The 18,754-nt window shown below is 34.6% G+C and overlaps 1 long non-coding RNA gene across 1 annotated transcript in view; it reads left to right on the forward strand.

Annotated features, from left to right (window-relative positions):
- Positions 1-18,416, forward strand: part of LOC103104250 (uncharacterized) — a 98,544-nt gene extending 80,128 nt beyond the window's left edge. Inside the window, exons 2-4 of the long non-coding RNA XR_008916595.1 lie at positions 7,560-7,631; positions 8,365-8,484; positions 16,792-18,416. This is a non-coding gene — a long non-coding RNA (uncharacterized LOC103104250). The remainder of the gene's footprint in view (positions 1-7,559; positions 7,632-8,364; positions 8,485-16,791) is intronic.
- The last annotated feature ends 338 nt before the right edge of the window (positions 18,417-18,754 follow it).

The raw sequence follows: 18,754 nt of genomic DNA on the forward strand, positions 1-18,754 counted from the left end.
ACAGCTAAAGTAACTTTGCCAGGAAAACCCCAAAAGGATCTGATGAAGAGTCAGATAGGACTGAAATGACTGACCAGCAACAACAAGCCCTCCCCCATCCCCAATACATTGCTTTAAGATTTGCAGAATGCTTTATATTTATTTATCTCATTTGAGTTTTAAAATACTGTGTGATATGATAGCTGCCATTATTATCCTTATCTGAGACAGCTTGGTGGTGCAATGTATAGAGTCCTACGCCTTGATCTAGGAAAAGCTGAATTTAAATGAAAACTTGAGTGCTATCACCGTTTCTATAAAATGAAGATAATAATAGCACTTTCCTGTTGTTATGAGTCTCAAATAAGATAATTAAAATGCTTTATGAGCCTTAAAGTACTATACAAATACTAGCTATTTATAATTGTGATTATTTCACAGAGGATAAAATTGAAGCTTAGATAGATCAAATGACTTGCCCAAAGTCATGCAGATAGCAAGTGCTTGAAGTAAAACTTGAACTTAGGTCTTCTTGATTTGGTTCCAGTACACTATTCTTTGAACCACTCAGATATTGATAAATAAAGAATGAATACAAATGGAAAGAATGCTTAAAATGAAGGCTGAAAATATGGACATTTGGGGAGGGAAGGTATTAAATGAATAAAATATCCATATTAAGTGATCTCAGTATTAGGCATATAGACCAAAGAGATCAAAGGATAGAAAAGTTCCATATATGCAAAAATATTTAAAACAACATTTTTTTGGCAGCAGGAAAGAATTGGAAACAAAATAGGTGCTTATATATTTGGGAATGATTGAACTAATTGTGGTACTGGGGTATTATGGAAAATTCTGTCCTTTAACTGTATTAAAAGAACAGCATATATATATATATATATATATATAAACATCTATCTATCTATCTATCTCTCTATCTATCTACTAAGCTGATAAACTAGTTTTGCTGAACTTCTGTTTTTTTTTCTTCTCATTTTCTTTTTGGGTCTGTAATAGAAAGGATGGCCCTCTGGCTATATACTCAGAAATGAAAGTGATGTAGAAACCAGAACTATCAACTAATTTGAAATTAAAATTAAATTAAAAAAAATTAAATTTAAAACTAAAACTAATTTAAAACAAGAATGTCATTTTCTGTAATGTCTTGTAAGCCTTTACCTACCTATCTGTATGAAGCCTAATTTGTCTGGAGCTGGGTGGAATCTCTCTGAAATTACATGCATATGTTCCAATAGGATGCATTTTAAAGCTGAAGAACTATTGTCAGGGTTGGGTAAAGCAAAGTAGAATACAAATACACTAAACCCTCTGTCCTAAACATGTCTTCCAAAGACTTGAGAAGCTCTCATCATATTCCCTGAATAAATTAGAAAGAGAATATTTTGCAGGTGTATCTCTCTGACCAAATCATTTAAAGGAAAAAAAAATAGATACTAGCATATAAATAGGTTTTTTTGTTGTTGAAAGATGTAAATGGATGAATATCAGAGACTAAAATATCCTCTTGAATACAATTATTTCTTCTCCTGTATATAATTGATGAAATGTGGGGCATTTATAAGAACACCTTTTAAAAGCTATCTTGGAATGCCGCCACATAATGGGTTTATAAAGGGAGTAATTAAACAATCTTTCTCAGTATCCATTGTAACGCCTTTTTCTAAATAATAATCAGAGAGAGAATAAAGTATTTGAAACAGAATTTCAGGTGAAACAAAAGAAGATTTATTTATTGGTTACTAATTATGAAGATTCTCCTCTAAGTTTATATTTTAGTCTATAAAATAGATTAAGTATTATTCAAAGTTTTGTGTTACATGTGTAGCACTGATTAAATGTGCATTGCTTATTGATTTGCATGGTATTAATAGTTAGAAAATCAAATTTAAAAATTAAGTCATAAGAGAAGCAGTCTAATGCAAAATGTATATGTTAGCTAAGAAAAACCTCCATGACATATTAGAATAACCCTTTCTAAACTGACCTACCTTGTCTAGTTTCTTTAGTTAATGAAAAAGTTCTGTCTCAGAATAAATGTTAGCATTAAGGCACATATATAATTATCCTCTGAACTAATTTGTTAACCACAAAAGAAAATAAACCTTTAAGTTATATATATCTTTTCATCCCCAAATAGCATTTTTTAGTTCAAATCTATACCTTATTTATTGGTAACTTTACTTCTGGTGGTAAAGAATGCATTCTTAAAAGATGAAGAATTCCTACTCTTGAAGATAGTCCAATGCTGGCCCGCTTTAGTCACCTTTCACATCCAAAGTACTTCTCTTGACCCTATGGCCACTGCTGTGATTCAGACTCTTTTCCTTCTTATTGAAGAGAGTACATTAATCAGTTGCTTTATGGCTCCACTTACCATCTCCATAACTTCCCAAACAAAATACATTACCACTACACCTCATATATGTTGTTTCCTTTATTAGAATTTAGACTTCAGGGACTGTCCTCATTTTTGTTTTTGTATTCCTATCATTTGAGAAGCAATGTGCCATAGTGGTTAGTGATCTGACCGCAAAGTCAGGAAGGCATTCTTGAAACTTTCGCCTTTGATAAAACTAAACCAGGGTTCTGAACAACTCTCTATATTAATATTGCAAAGAAGATGTTGAATTGGATTGGTAGAATAAGTTTCCTACCAGTTATAGAATAGATCAAGTCCTTATCTCTAGTGCTTATTCCATAATAAAGTCTTAATAATTTTTTTGGTTTATCATCTCATGTCTGGTCTCTTGCAATAGTTTCCTAATTGAATTCTAACCTTCTAGTATCTTCCTTGTCCAATTCATCCTCCAAAACAATATAAATCTGAGCAAGTCATTCACTAGCTCAAAAGTCTTCAGTGGCTCCCTATGGCTTCCAGTCCAAAAAAAATGTTGAGTTCTTCAGACTAATATCTAAAGCCATCCAGAATCTGACTTCATCATAGATTTCTAATTTTAATGTCCATAGAATATGTTCTAACCCAACAAGTGTAATGTGGGACACGTGTGAGATTTGAGGTAAAGCTTAAGGGCTATTGAAGACCAGAGACAGAGATATTAAAGAGGAAAACTGACAGCCTTCAGGTGGAAAAATATTCTCCAACATAAAACAGGTAAGAGTAGTTAGTATCTTAATTGTCTGTGAAAAGATCTTCAAGAGGATGTGTAGTATGTTCAGATGCCTTTGCTTTTACTTAAGCAAAATGGATGTAACTGAATTAAAACTAAATACGTTAAAGTAATATGGAATGAGAAGCAAGCTTTCTTTCATCTCCTGGTTGGAGGCAAAAAATAGCCTCAGAGTTGAGACTCTATAAGGGGTCTCTAAGAGAAAAATATTCTGCTTATCTTAACCTAAGGGTCCTTGCCCTAGTTGGAGAAGCTCCATAAGAATCTAACTGAAGAAAGTGCAGTGCCTATTACCCTAGACAGTACCTGGAGGTGGAAAAAGATTGAAGTTGTCTTTCAAGTAAGGCTAAGAGATTAATGGAAGACCTTTCCAGTAGAGGTGTCAATCCCTGAGAAAGAGCCCAGTGGCTGAGCTGGTATTGTCCATCTCCATCTGAAGGCCTACGTCCAGTAGCAGTAGCATGAGCTTTTTGAGTCTATTCAGCAACAGTGGAACAGAGAGACTAGTTAGCATAGCTATCAGGGGACTTGCCTGACCCATCCCAGCATCAGATTGACCCTTCCAGGCAAGACACTATGTGAGCAGGAAGATGAATCCCAGATGAAAAGTGATGTGACTTGGATTCAACTGACTGGTGGTAATGTGAGTTGGGTGAGTACACCTCATATAGGATTTTCACTTGCTCTTCCTTGAATTTTAATTTTGGTTTCCTGTCTCTGCTTTCACAACACCATCCCATAAAGCCTGTAATGCTTATACCTATCTTAGAATCCATATATTTTTCAAGGTGCAGTTCAGGTATTATTTCCATGAAACCTGCTCTGAATCTCTTTGCTTTATTTGCATCAAATGAGAGTGTTTGAGAAATATTTTTCTTCAATACAAAAAGAAAAAAACCCTTCTGTGACCCTTTGCAATTAGATTGGATGAAAGAATGCATTTCCAAATACCCACAACATATGTATCTTTCTTATACTTTAATGATTTATAGTTTCATTAGGATGGGCATCAGCTCTCATCAACATCACAATAAATTGGGGGAAAGAGAATATATGAATATAAGTATAAATAGAATAAATACAATGTGCTTAGGATGAATGGGCACCAGATGGAGAATTCAGGAAAGGCATCATCCAGTAGATAAAATTTCTGGTGACCCAAAATTCCCATCCGCTGGTGACAAAACAATTGATGGTCATGATCATTAGCCTCTTTGAACTGGAACTTAATCTAGAGTGATATACATAGTCCATATCTGGGGCTATATTTGACACTTTCCCAATTGTATAGGACATTGTAAACCTTCAAGAATCCAGGGTAACTCTCATTTCACTATGAGGTAGCACATTGTAAATGCTTAATGGATACTTGTCAAATTGAATATGTGTATTTAGGATTACTCTCCTTTTGAAAAGGGGCTCAAAGAGCCCAATATAATTCAATGTGAAAGTTTCATAGCCCAAATAAAAGTTTCTCTTAGTGGCATTGATTGAGCTTCAAATGCTCCTTAAAAGCTTGATCTCAGGGCAAGATTCATAGTTGGGATCTTTTTCTTATAAGGAGAGGAAAAGATAGGGATACCATCTTCCTTCTTTTATTAGCAAATACTTGTTAACTATATTAGTGACTCCTTTAGGGAGGCCTGTCCCTCTTTCTCTATCTTCTTGACAAATGAAATAAAGATAAAAGGCTCCATGGAGCAGAATTCAAATGCTAAACATAGATAAGTGGATATGTGCTTCAGTGGATTTGAAGCCTTATTGATGTGGGCACTCCCTTTAAGGCTGCAACACATATAATTTAGTTATAGTTGTCAGCGTTAGATATTTTAGATTTGTTTGAGCATTATCATGTTCTTTTGTGAAATTATCTTTTTCTCTAAAAAAGTTGTATTTTAAAATGTAAATTTCTTATTACCTTTTGTTGGGACCAGTTTGTAGGGGAAAAATCTCATATTCTTTTCTTTCCCCAAACCTAGAGAGCTATATCTAAATGTACTTTATTTAAAGAAAGAATAAAGAAATAAATACACAACATGGTTCAGCACACCTAACCCATGTATTAATTGGGTTCTACAGTATAGTTCCATGAACCACATCCTTACCTCTTCAAATAAGGGAGGGAGATATATTCTGACATCTCTTCTTCAGGGCCATATTCTCATCTTTTGTGACCCTTTCCATACATTCTCTATTGTGAGTCTATTCATTGTGCTGGAGACCTTCTTCTAGGAAAGAGAAGAGAAAAAAGAATTTATATAACACTATTATGTGCCAGGAACTGTACCTTTAAGCACTTCTGTAAATATTTCCTCATTTTATTCTAACCTTGTGAGGTAAGTACTATCATGATCCCTATTTTACAGTTGAGAAAACTGAGGCAGACAGAGGCTAAATGGCTTGTCTAGGGTCAGATTCCTTAGTAGGTCAAAAGGTATGCACAGTTTCATAGATTTTTGGGTATAGTTCTATTTTTTTTCTATTGCTGGTCTAGTTTATAATTTTACCAACAGTGAATGTGCCCCAATTTTTCCACATCCCCTAAAGAATTTGTCATTTTCCTTTTTTTTAAACACGTTAGGCAGTCTGATAGGTGTGAGGTGGTATCAGAGTTGTTTTAATTCACATTTCTTTAATGAGTAGTAATTTAGAGTATTTTTTCATGTGATTATTGATAGCTTTGATTTCTTCTTCTAAAAACTGTTTGTTCACAAAAATTACACATTTATCACCAAGAAAATTGTTCTTTAAAAAATAATTTTGGCTCAATTTCCTATATCTTTGAGAAATGAGTCTGTTATTGGAGAAACTTGTTGCAAAGGTCCTTTCCCCTGATTTACTATTTGATTTCTAATTTTGAATATCTTTTATTAAGTTGTTAATTGTATTTTCATAATTTTCTTCCTTTGCTTTAATTTCTTTTTCTGTTTCCTCTACCTTTTTTATTTACTTTTGAGAATCATTTTTAGCATTTCTAGGAATTCTTGTTGGCTTGTGTCCATTTCCCTGTTTTTTTTTCTTTCTTTGAGGCTTTGCTTTTAGCTGCTTTGACTTTATTGTCTTCTTTTGAGTTTATGTCTTGAGTTTCCCTGTCACCATAGTAAATTTTACTGTCTGATGTCTTTTTTGTTGTTGTTCTTAGTTCATTTTCTATCTTATTTCTTTATTTAGGACTTTATGTTAATGCTAGCCTCTGTTTCTGGCATGGCAAGGGTCAGAGCAGAGTTTTGGGCTCTTTTGCACTATTGTTTTTATAGTTAATTCTGGGGTTTTGGAATTTTCACTGCTTCCAAGGTGGTGTCAGACTTGGAAACAGGCTTGGTCACTACTCTCTCAGTTTCTTGTCCAGGAATGGCTTCTGATCCCTTGAGATTGCTGTTGAAACTGCTCCTGAGGGACTCTTCTCCCTTGAGACCAAAAGTGGTATCCTATAGGTTTTTGGAGATATAGATCTGGAGAGCACAGATTTAAGTGGAGACACAGATTTTAGTGTCATCATCATTATGGAAATGATAGTTGAAGTAGTAATAGTGAATAGAATTTTCAAAGGAGACAGTGTTGAGAGAAGAGAAGGCAAAGTACATAATCTCAGGGATCAGTTCACATTTCACAGGATGAAGGCAAAGAGCCAAGAGTAGAAGGAGGATTTAAAAAGTCTGAGCAGAACCAGAAGACCTTAGAGTGTTTGAAACAAAAGGAGGATGGAATATCAAAGGAGAAGAGGCCAATGATGTCAGACATTGTAATCAAGTTATAGGGGGAGGAATAAAATCTAATTAATGGAGCTGGTAAGTATTAGTTAATTATTAGTGACCCTTGAAAGCAATTTCATTAAACTCATGGGGTTAGAAGTGATATTAAGAGGTCTGATGAGTTAGTGGAGATATTAATTGTAGTTAACTTTTCCAAGAGTTTGGCAATGAAGGAGGCAGATAATATCTAGTTGAGGTCCTATAATTTTTCTGCAAGGAGACTCATAGCACTAATATGAAACCCAAACATCTTATCATATACATATATTCATCTAGATTGTGCTGGACAGCTCTATTGATTATATGTTCCAGATTTTACCAATCCCCAATAGAAAAATCCCAATTTAAAATAAGTTGCTCCATTGTCTCTTAGGAAGCATGGAATGTCTCAAAAATTTGAATGTTCTGGTAAATGGTAACTGAATGAAGAAGGTAAGCTGTAGAATATAACATGTATAAATCAAAAAAGTTTAAAAATCATAGAACAGTTCTAATTGTTAGGATATTTCTCATTGACACAAACAGTCTAAATTTTATTCTTTGCAACTTTTGACTTTTAGGATGAAATAGAACCTGCCTTATCTCTCTTTCCCAAAAGAACTCTTCACTTTAAGACAGCTATCATGTTCTTTCTAAGATTTTTCTTTGTTAAACTAAACATTCTTTGTTCTTTCAGCTGAACTCCTTATGGCATGGACTTGAGGGCCATTATCATTCTCTTTGCTCTTCTATGGATGCTCTCCAGTTTGTAAGTATTCTTCCTGAAATGCGGCACTCAGAACTCAATAAAAATGTGTCCTACTAGGGCAGAATTTGGTGAAATTATTACCTCCTCATTCCTGGAAGCTATGCTTTCAATGCAGTCCCAAATCACATTTGCTTTTTAGGCTGAGGAAGAACTTTTTAATGAGACTTTGCAAAAGGAATATCCCTTTTTAAAGCATTGTGACAATCTATGCATAACATTTTGCATCCACTGGAGAAGTGAGATAAATATTGCTCAGGGCAGGTAATCTGATATCACTTCACATATTCAATCAAGTAAGCATCAGTTAAGCTGTCAGTGCAATAGCTTCCAGTGCCTGAACAAAGAAATTTCTTCTAAAAGATGATTCTGTTAAAAGGGAGCTGGAGGGAAGAGAAGTGGTAATTGTATACCACACTGTAAAACAGGATCACAGCTTGAGATCTTTACATCATACCTCTAAGCTAATTTCCACCTCTATTGAACCTAAATTTTCATCAGCTTGAACAAAAGGCAAAGTAAATGTGAAAAATACTCAAGAGACTTGTAGTGGGAACTTGGCAAAACTTTGTGTCTAACTTGGCATAGATTCATTAACCCATAATCATCAAAAATTAGTTCTTCAATTAGTAAGGTGTTTGAATGAGAGTAGAGGAATAAATGTAAAGTTCTTGAATTTGACATCTTGCCTCTTGAGACAAGTGATCAATGAAATGATCATTACAAATCCCAACAGGCCTTTAAATGAGACTGCTGCCACACTCTCTGGTACTGCTAAAAGGAACTTCAGAAATGGAAAACCTTTCTGGACATCTTTGAAAAACTTCCACAGAACATGGTGCAGCCCAGACTCATGGTATTTATAACAACTATTTAAATAAAGTATATAATGGTTTTGAATTAGGATAGAAGTCATTGCAATAAACATTGACACTTTTTCATATAGCAACAAATAGACCCATAATTTTGTGATTTTTATCAAATTGTGATATGGGTAACTTTTGTCTCATCAAAGAAATTCTTGAAAAAATATTAATCAGGTTTTAAATACAGAAAACATGCTTTTTCTCAGTTAAAATGTGGCTTTTCTTAAAATGTTAAAAAATCCTTTTCTAATTTAGAACTTTGGATTTTTATGTAATATTGTCACAACTTTTTCCCCCACAAGTATTTATGAAGAATTTTCTCTTTGCTTAGGTACTCTGTACTAAGCACTGGGGAGGCAAAGACAAAAACCTAATATTCTCATTCATGATGAAGCACATATACCTTGGAAGATTTAGTAAAAGAGCCTGTGTGAATTCTGTGTGAATATTTCTGAAATAAAGAAGTAGACCCTTTCTCCCCTGGGAGCTACATTTCAATATTTGTGCTTAGATTAGAATTTTGAACAAGATCCAAAGTTTTGCTTCTCAGATAAGAAAAGTGTTGAAGAAAATAATTTATCAAGTTAATTGTGATTAAAATAAGATGGGATAGTCCAGTGTTAATAGTCTGGATGCTAAAATTTTTGGAAGGCAAATCTTGATAAAGGCTATTAAGCACAAATTGAGAGAATGTACAGAAAACATGCAACCTTTTCAAAAAATATTTGATTTTTGGATGATCTCTTAAATGAACTCTATCACATTAAAAATATTTTTCTAAACTTAGTCACAGCATGTGTTGCCTGAATTAGATGATTCACAGCCAACAAAGTGGTTTTATCAATGGAAATGAGATTAAAGAAGATGCATTTCCTTCTTTGTTGTTGCACCTTATGGGTCACTGGGCCTCTCCAGCTCATTTGAAGCTGAGAAGTCTTGTATGAGTTGATTTCTGTATTAAATTATGAGCTACTTGAAAGAAAAGATGGTCCTTCATATTTCTATTCTAAATGCTTAAAACTGTATTTTGTAGATGGCAATAAGTGCTTTTTTCCCAGATGCATTCATTAATTCATTCATATGTAAGTATATTTCCCTCCCATTTCTCTACCCATAGAATCATTCTTTTTAACAAAGAATAAGAAAGAAGCAAAAGAGGAATTTCATAAAGTTAAATATGTTTCTGATACCCTCATACATATATTTCACACTTATGGTCCACCATCTTTGCAATGAAAATAGGTTGGGTAAGTGCATTTTCTTAGCTCTTTTCTAGAGAGAGATTATTTGATTATAACAGTTAAATAGCATTCAATTTATTTTTTATTGTTATTAATGCCTGTGTTGTAAAGTAGTAACAGGGCATATTGTTTTCCTGGATCTGCTTGCATCATCTTGCATTAGTTTGTATAAATCTTCTCATGCTTTACTGAATTCTTTATATTCATAATTTCTTAAAGCTGATAATTGTCCATTACCTGTAGTAAAATTTCTTAACCATAGCACTGTTGATGGACATCTACTTTATTTCCAGACCTTTACTTCCACAAAAGTGCTACTTTGAATATTTTCATTAATATAGAACTTTTTGGGGTGTCTTTGACCACTTTGGAAGATATACCTATTGTTAAGACCAAAGGGTATGGCTACTTTGGTCATTTTTTTATTTTTACTTTTTTTAGAAGATAAAAAGTTTAACCTCAGATGATGGGCAGTTGCCGTGTAAATAATAACTCCCTTAGTCACTTTTTAAAAATAAAAATCCAAAATTTATTTCCAGAATAGTTACATAAATAAATAACTCCACTAACAGTGTATTTATACTACTTACCTTTCTATGAGCTCTCTGATATTGGCTAATTCCATCTTTTTTAATTTGATGTGTTTAAAGTAGAACTTCAGAGATACCTATTTGGAAGGTTCTTTCATATTGTTATTAATGGTTTTCAACTTTTTAAAAGAAATGTTTGTTTATTTCTTTTTTGACCATGTATCAACTGGCAAATGATCCTTGGCCTTGTGTTTTCTGTCAATTTCCTTTATAATTTGGATATGAGACCTTTTCCAGATGTGTTTGATACATTTTCTCCATCTCCTTAATAACCCAGCAGCATTGCTACAAAAGTTTCCTCCCCTACTATAACATGATTTAATTACTAGCCAGATGAGATAAGGAAAACATATTTGCATATTAGAGATGATTGGATCTATCTATCTATCTATCTATCTATCTATCTATCTATCTATCTACCCTTATTTTCTGCCTTGGAACCAATATTGTGTATTGATTTTAAGTCAGAATAATGATAAATGATTTAAATGACTTGACCAAGGTAACTGAGGACAGATTTGAAACCAGTTCCTGGCTCTCTCTCCACTGAGTCACCTACCTGCCCTGATGGTTGGGTATACTTAAAAATTTCACTGCTAGATCATTAATATTCCAAGTAGAAGGAAAATGTGAGCATTTTTTTTGTGATTACTAGGTTTGAATGATGCAAGTGAGAAGTCATTTTCACCTAGGGGGATTGGGAAAACCATTGGTGAGCACTGAAACTGTATCATCTCTCTTGATACTCTAAATGAGTTACTTATTTTTCTAAGTAGTATGAAAAATTTAGGAAAAAGTAACAGTTCTTGTGCAAGCTGAATTTTTCACAAAAATAAATGATATTAATATCAGGAACAAATTAAGAATGAAAATAAAAACACAAATATTATATAACCTGCATATGTACTTATGCATTTAGTATTTCTTTTATTATACTGTTATTCCTATTAATAAAGGCTATTTGATAAAGATATAACTGTGCTTTAATTTTAATTTCTACAACTCTATGGCTTTCATGTAAATTAATAGAGTAAACCAAAACTCTTTTTTTAAGTTAAGAATCCCAATTTTTTGGTTAAAATATCATAACCACTGATTGAAGCACAGCTTATTTTTTTTTAGAATTTTAGATAGAAATAATTTAGATATTTAGACAGAAATAATTAGAAAATTATTTCTAAGATTTACCCTAATCATGTCCAATGTGATTTTACCACTTTATTCAGAACGATATCATTGTCCGTCAAACACAATATTTCTGCTATTTTGATTTTGCTTGTACTTTGCATGCCTAGACTGTTCTCTTTTTCTTCTACCACTTCAAAGGTAGCCGCTATCATATCTTGGCTCAAGTTCCACTGTTATCACAATGCCTTATATGAGCATTGAGTCTACAGCAACCCCTCCTAGCATTTCTCAGATAGAGTTTTCATCTTAATATTTAATTGTAGGCAGTTATACATTTAAATATTTCATGGTTACACACACATTTAAACATAGCACAAGGCCTAATTCTTAAACTTTTTGTATTTTCTAGAGTATCTGGCATGGCAACCCTGTAGACATATTATATATTAAAAATAATGCCTGTTGGGGGCAGCTGGGTAGCTCAGTGGATTGAGAACCAGTCCTAGAGACGAGAGGTCGTAGGTTCAAATCTGGCCACTTCCCAGCTGTGTGACCCTGGGCAAGTCACTTGACCCCCATTGCCTAGCCCTTACCACTCTTCTGCCTTGGAGCCAATACATAGTATTGACTCCAAGACGGAAGGTAAGGGTTTTTTAAAAAAAATAATGCCTGTTGAATGAATGAGTGTGTAGAAAACAAAGTGTGAAAAATTAAAATAGGAAACTGACAGTCAAGGCTACCCAGTGAAATGAAACTAGAGGCAGAAGCAAAAAGTGAATCTAAGAAGAAAAATTTTGATTGCTATTTCTGACTGTCTAACAAAAGTATGAGCTCTAGAGACAAGAAGTCCTGGATTCAAGCGTGGCCTTGGACTCCTTCTAGCAGTGTGATCCTGGATAAGTCACTTAACCCCCATTTCCTAGCCCTTAACCACTCTTCTGTCTTGGAACCAATATAGATTATTGATTCCAAGATGGAAGATAAGGGTTATGTAAAAAAAAAGTGATGAACTGATGGCTGTAAATGACAATTTTAAATTTATTACACTAATTTGACTTTGAAAATGAATCATTTTTTGATGGTCTATAAAGAACATCAATTAAATACATGTTACTATGGCTCAATCTCGCTCTTATATTTAAATTAATGGTGAAATCAGTATTCCTAAAGATTTTTTTAGTTGCTTTGAGTGAAATAAATATTCATGCAATCTATAGAATTCTTTATTAAAACATATAAAGACCAAGTCAAAGAATAAAAATCTTACCTGAAATTCATTAGAGGAAGCATCTAGAGTTTTCAGAATAATAAAATTTCAAATTAAAAGGGATTTTAGCATGATGAAACAAAGACAACGGATATGTAATAATCTCTCCAATGGCACTTATCTTAAAAGTTGATATGAGATTATAGTTCTCTCATCTCACATGTTTTTGGTCTTTCCTACACACTTGTAAGAAATAAAGAAATCCGGGCCAACATTCTGAATTGAAGATCCATATTTAATAGAGGCAAATTAGACGAAGGTCTTACCTTCCCAGCCTGTGGCAAAGACCCCAGTTAGATGTGTAACAGTGTGTTTTATACACTTTGACAGCCAATTAACATAAGATATTAAACCAAATGTATAGAATGTGTTACTAAAGTTTAGGAAATATTTGTTAAGAGAGTTAATAAATTCCAAATAAAGATTTAAGATAGTCATCCTTCATTTGCCCTTATCCTTCTGGTGATTTAGCACCAATTAAGACTTCTTGTTTAGACATCAGAAAGGATTGGCAGAGGTCAAGGCCTCTGTGAAATGTTTAATCTCTGGAATATATGGTCCATAGTATGTGACAAGTACAATTTATCATTTCAGTGTGAAAGTAACAATAATAGAAAATATGGGAATGAATCTGAATGGGATTAAATTTTCAGTCATCTCTAATTGATACTATCAATAGTAGACTCACATAAACAGATTTAATTTATTATACTGATTCTGAGAGTAATAAACAAACCAAAAGATGCCTCTCTGGGCCATAAGCTCTGAGAAACCTATCTGTCATGAATCTAAATCCTTCACAAAAGCAAATACTATCTCATCCTTTTAGTAAATTCCTAATTTCTACTCCTAGCAATGATTGTTTCTGTTATTTTTATCTGGAATCAGGATTCAGTCAAGCTGTTCAATTAACATCCCAAAGCTGATAAGAGAAGCTCCTAATTTAATTAGTAGCTATAGTATTTAAATACTCCATATTATGTTTATCTTTTCTACTACTATGGTTGATATTATATAATGATAGTTGATATAATACATAGTAAATTTGCTAATTGGATCTAACCTCTTTCTAAAATCATAGTTATAATGATACCTAAAGGATTATATGTAATTTCTTGTTTTATAATCATTGATACAAAAGTAATGAAAGCAACTTCCTTTTTACCCTGTTTTTACTTCCATTATTTTAAAAAATGTACATAAGACCATAACTTTAAAAGTGGAAAAGATCTTAGACATAATTAAGTTCAATTCTCTCATTTTATAGATGAGAAAACTGAGTACCAAAGAGATTAAATAACTTCTCTGTGGTCATATAGCCATCATCTAAAACAGGACTGAGACCCAGGGCTTCCTTATTCCAACTCTGATACTCCATACTCTCCCCCTTTCTAAGATATGAATTCATCTAAGCTGATATCTTTTGGAATGACTATTAAAATTAGAGGCATTTTCAAATTCCAATTTATTAAAAAAACCCAAAGTGAAAATCCTAAGCTGGTGAAATGTTATGAAGAAAAGTAAAAAGACAAAGTACCAGTTCTATTGTTATTGTTCTAAGTAAGGGAATGCTAGCTATGCTGTTTTATATCATATATGTATGCTAGTAAAATTATTTTTGTGCTGCCAAGACTAATAGACTTCCAAACTGGGCAAACTACATAGTATCTTTTATTACTTTTTCCCCCAGCAATAAGTAACACTGGATAAACTTTTGAATTATATTACTTTCCTAAGTTTGACTTGAAAGGAATACAGCATATTAGAGAGAGAATTTGCCTCAGTCAGGAAGACCTATGTTTATGACACATATCTATGGGTTTCTGTTGGGGCAAGTCACTTAACTTCTTTTCTGAATTTGGCTTTGTTGACCTGTAAACTTTCTTGTCTTTAGACTTTCATTCCATTGTTGTCTCTTGGTTGTTCTTTCATGTCTGATGATTCCTTTTCATTGTCCTTTGCTGGATCCTGTTCTAAGTCATGCCCTTCAACCATAACTGTTGTCCAAGGCTTTGTCCTAGGCTTCATTCTTGTTTCCCACTATATTCTCTCCCTTGGTGATCTTGTCAGCTCTCATAGGTTCAATTATTTTTAGGTATAGATGATTCTCAGATCAGCGTATCTCCAACTTTTCTCCCTAGCTCTACTCTTGTATCCCCAAATGCCTTTTGAACATTTTGAGCTAGATATTCCAGTGGCATCTCAAACTCAACATCTCCAAAATAATCCATGACCTTTTCCTCTGAATGCTCCCTTCTTCCCAAAATTCCTGTGAAGGTTGAGAGTCTCACAGTGTCTCCAGGCATTGAAATTTGAAACCTTTGTATCATCCTTGGCTACTTACTTGCACTCACTCTCACTCTACATATCTAATACTTTGGTAAATAGAATAATTTCTACTTTCACAACATATTTTTGGATACTTTCTCTCTTTCTCTTTCTCTCTCTCTCTGTCTCTCTGTCTCTCTCTCTCTCTCTCTCTCTCTCTCTCTCTCTCTCTCTCTCTCTCTCTCTCCCTCTCCTTCTTTCTCCTCTCTCTTTCTCTTTCTCTTTCTCTTTCTTTCTCCACTCATATAATCACTCTCCTAGTTCCTGTCATCACCTCTCCCCTGGACTATTGCAATTTCCTACCAATTCATCCCCTATCCTTAAATCTTCCCTCACTCTAATCTACCCTCTTTTCAGTTAGCAAAGTGATTTTCTTAAAGTACAAGCCTCAGCATTTTACTCTTCTTACTCAATTAGACTCAAGGGCCTCTGTATTGCCTCTAGAATCAAATATAAATCCCTCTCAAAGGCATTTAAAGCTCTTTATAATGTCCTGTCTTTCTACCTTTCAAGTTGTTTTGCATACAATTTGCCTGCATGCATGCTATGATCAGGTCTATTTGTTGTTCCTTGCACATGAGGATCCATTTCACATCTGCAGACTTTTGCAATAGATACCCCACATGTATGGTAAGCTTTCCCTTCTTACCTCTGCTTCTTAGTTTTCTTGGCTTCCATAAACATTTAGCTCAAGGCTCGTTTTCCAAGGGTGACCTTTCCTGGTCTTTTCTACCCATAGATGCAAATGCTTGCCTTCTGAGATAACGTTTACTTTTTAACATTGAATATATATTGTGTATATTGAAGTTATTTATATGTAATCTCCCTATTAGATAGGAGATCCTTGGAAGGTGGTTTCTGCTCCCCCCCCCCCCATTCCATTGCCCTAGAGTCGTGTTGGTGAAGCATACAGGTGCTGGGGTAGGGGAGGGCTGCTGCATTCCCCCTCTCCACAGTGCCCGAGGACATTTTTTGCATGCTCTGCCCTTCTGTCCAGCTACCCAATGCAAGCACTTCCACCTTCCCCTGTCTGGCGGGATGCAGTCCCAAACACTCAGCTTGAACTTGCACTTTGGGCACAGAATCTTGCAAATATTCGCCAGTGCTGCTCTACAAGTTAGTAGAGTGCCTGGCATAGAGTAAGTTTAAGAAATCCTTGATTTATTAATTAGAACTCTTTCACCCAGACAACTCTAAACAATTATGAATTGCTGAGAAGATACTGTTTTGAATTGGTAGAGGCAATTTCTATCCAGACTAAATGAGGTGGCATATGCCTAGAATCCTTGTTATTGGTGCAGGCTGAAGCTGGTGAATCACTTGAGTTCAGTGCTGCAGGAGGGCATTCACTACATCTGATTCTAATACCGTCAGTTTCCAGGGTCAGAGGGCCACCAAACTGCCTAAGGATGAATAAATTTGCCCTGGTCAGAAACATGGAGCAGGTTACAACTTCTTCATAGATCAGCAGTATAAGCAGAAGGTATGTAGGGTGTACTTTCAGCTCCAGGAAAATAGGGAAAACATTCTGATAAAACAAACAAAAATAACCAGTTGGATTTAGATTTTCGAGTTTGTCTTGGTAGAAAGAAGCTCTTAAAAAGTAGATTTTTTTTTATCTTTGCATCACAATATCCAGCACATTTCCTGGTACAGATAAGTACTTAAATAAATATTATATGGATTGAATTATCCTTTCTAAAACTGGCTTTAGAAATCTTGTCCTCTTTTTGTTTTTCTTAGGACTCTTGGAAAGCTCCTTTTCCATCTCTGCTGCTGCTTGACCTTATCACTCACTGCCAGTACTCAGCTCTTTCCAAAGCTACAAAGACTTTAAATGGGGAGGTGCTATCCACAAAAGAAACTCAAATAGAAGATGAGAGCTGGAGGTTAGGCTCCAAAAATTAAACTTAAAAGCAATGTAATTGGAGTTTTATGCTCATTGGATCAAATTGGGGTGGATACCATTTATATTTGAGAAACTGAAACTCATTTTCATATCCAGAATGTTTGCATAATCTTAGGCCACATTTGCCTGCTTGGCATGGTCAATCTCCTTCCCTGTATCCTAATCATCTCTCTTGCTTCTGTCTTCTTGCTACCTTCTTCTTAATGAAAACCATCTCTTCATTTCTCTTATGCCCCTCTGCTTGGTTCTTGCTTCTCACTATTTAAACCATTATTGCAACTGCTCATTGTCTATGGGAGTGGGGCGGGAAATGGGAGGGAAAGAACATGAATTATGTAACCATGGAAAAATATTCTAAATCAATTAATGAAATAAAAATTTTCAAATAAAAAATGTCATCTCCTTGTGTGTAGGAACTGTTTTGCTTTCTTATATAAACATGTATCCTGTACGAGGAATGTGCTTAATAAAAAATTTTATCAAAAAAAAAAAAAACACCCAAACATTGCTTTGGTTACTGCCTCACCTTCCCCAGACTCAGATGCTTAGCCTCAGTCCCAGGTGTCATCCAGTGGAAAGATGTTGCCTCCAAGTCTTAGTCTTGGATAAATTGTGCCTTTTCCTTCTCAAAGCCCTTATATGTCATATCCACTCAAAAACTTCAATCTTCACTTTAGCATTGACCTCCCACCTTCATTTTCAGAGACATACTGGAAAAGTTGACAGTGAATCAGAGCTATCAGGTTTACCTTTTGTCTTTTCACAGCTGCAGACTCCCAGGCTTCCGAGCAGCTGCATTGCTGAAGAGAGCCGGCTCTCACCCTTAGAAAGGACTGCTCCAGACTTGGCACCTCTCCCATAGGGATTGCATCTGAAACAGCTGCTTAGGAACAATGAAGACCTATCATACACTTTCTTTTCTACCCAGATTAAAAAAAAATTATCTCCAGCTTTCTGGAGAGATTTAGCAGAATTGTGTTTCTGATTGAGAGAGCCTGGGAAGTTTCTGTTTAGATTGTACCTACTCTGACTGCCCTTGGTAGACTCCTTTTCCTTTCCCTTCTTTCTTGGGAGTCTATGTTTCCTTCCTGGTCAGGATCCTGGGGACCAATCCGGAGAAGCAAATCTTACTTATATTTCATCTTGAGGTCCTTCTCCATAAAAATAGCATCCTTTTAGGGGCCTATATTTATATATATGTGGATGAAGAAGAGGTCTGCTGGATTGCTCAGTGGATAGAACATTAGGCCTGGAGTCAGAAGACATGAGTTCAAATTTGATCTCAAATGCTTACTAGGATGTGATCTTGGGCAAGTCATTAACCTCTGTTTGCCTTAATCCAGTAGAGAAGGAAATGGCAAACCGCTTCATTATTTTTGCCAGGAAATCCCAAAGGACAGTATGGTGCATTGGATCATGAAGAGTCTAACTTGACCCAAAGACTTAATAACAGCAATAATGGAGGTAAATGGACTCAAAGGAGGGATATGAGCTGATGCAATTATCACATGTGGTGAGTCACTAATGAGACCACTTTAATCTTTTAATAACATTTACATAGTACTTTAAGATTTGCAAAATACTCTACAGAAATTCTCATTTGATCCTCACAGCAGCCTTGGGAGATATGTATTATTATTATTCCCTGAAACCAAAGCTGAGACTTGCCCAGTTACTTAGCTAATAAGTATCAGAAGCAAAATTTGAATTTGTTTCTTCTACTCTATCACCATGCATACATAAGTAGTCCAAACAGGCATATTTGAAAGTGCTTTACTGAACTTCTGTACATTCTTG

Source organism: Monodelphis domestica, chromosome 2 (genome assembly GCF_027887165.1).
Source record: "Monodelphis domestica isolate mMonDom1 chromosome 2, mMonDom1.pri, whole genome shotgun sequence".
In the NCBI taxonomy this organism is placed as follows: domain Eukaryota; kingdom Metazoa; phylum Chordata; class Mammalia; order Didelphimorphia; family Didelphidae; genus Monodelphis; species Monodelphis domestica.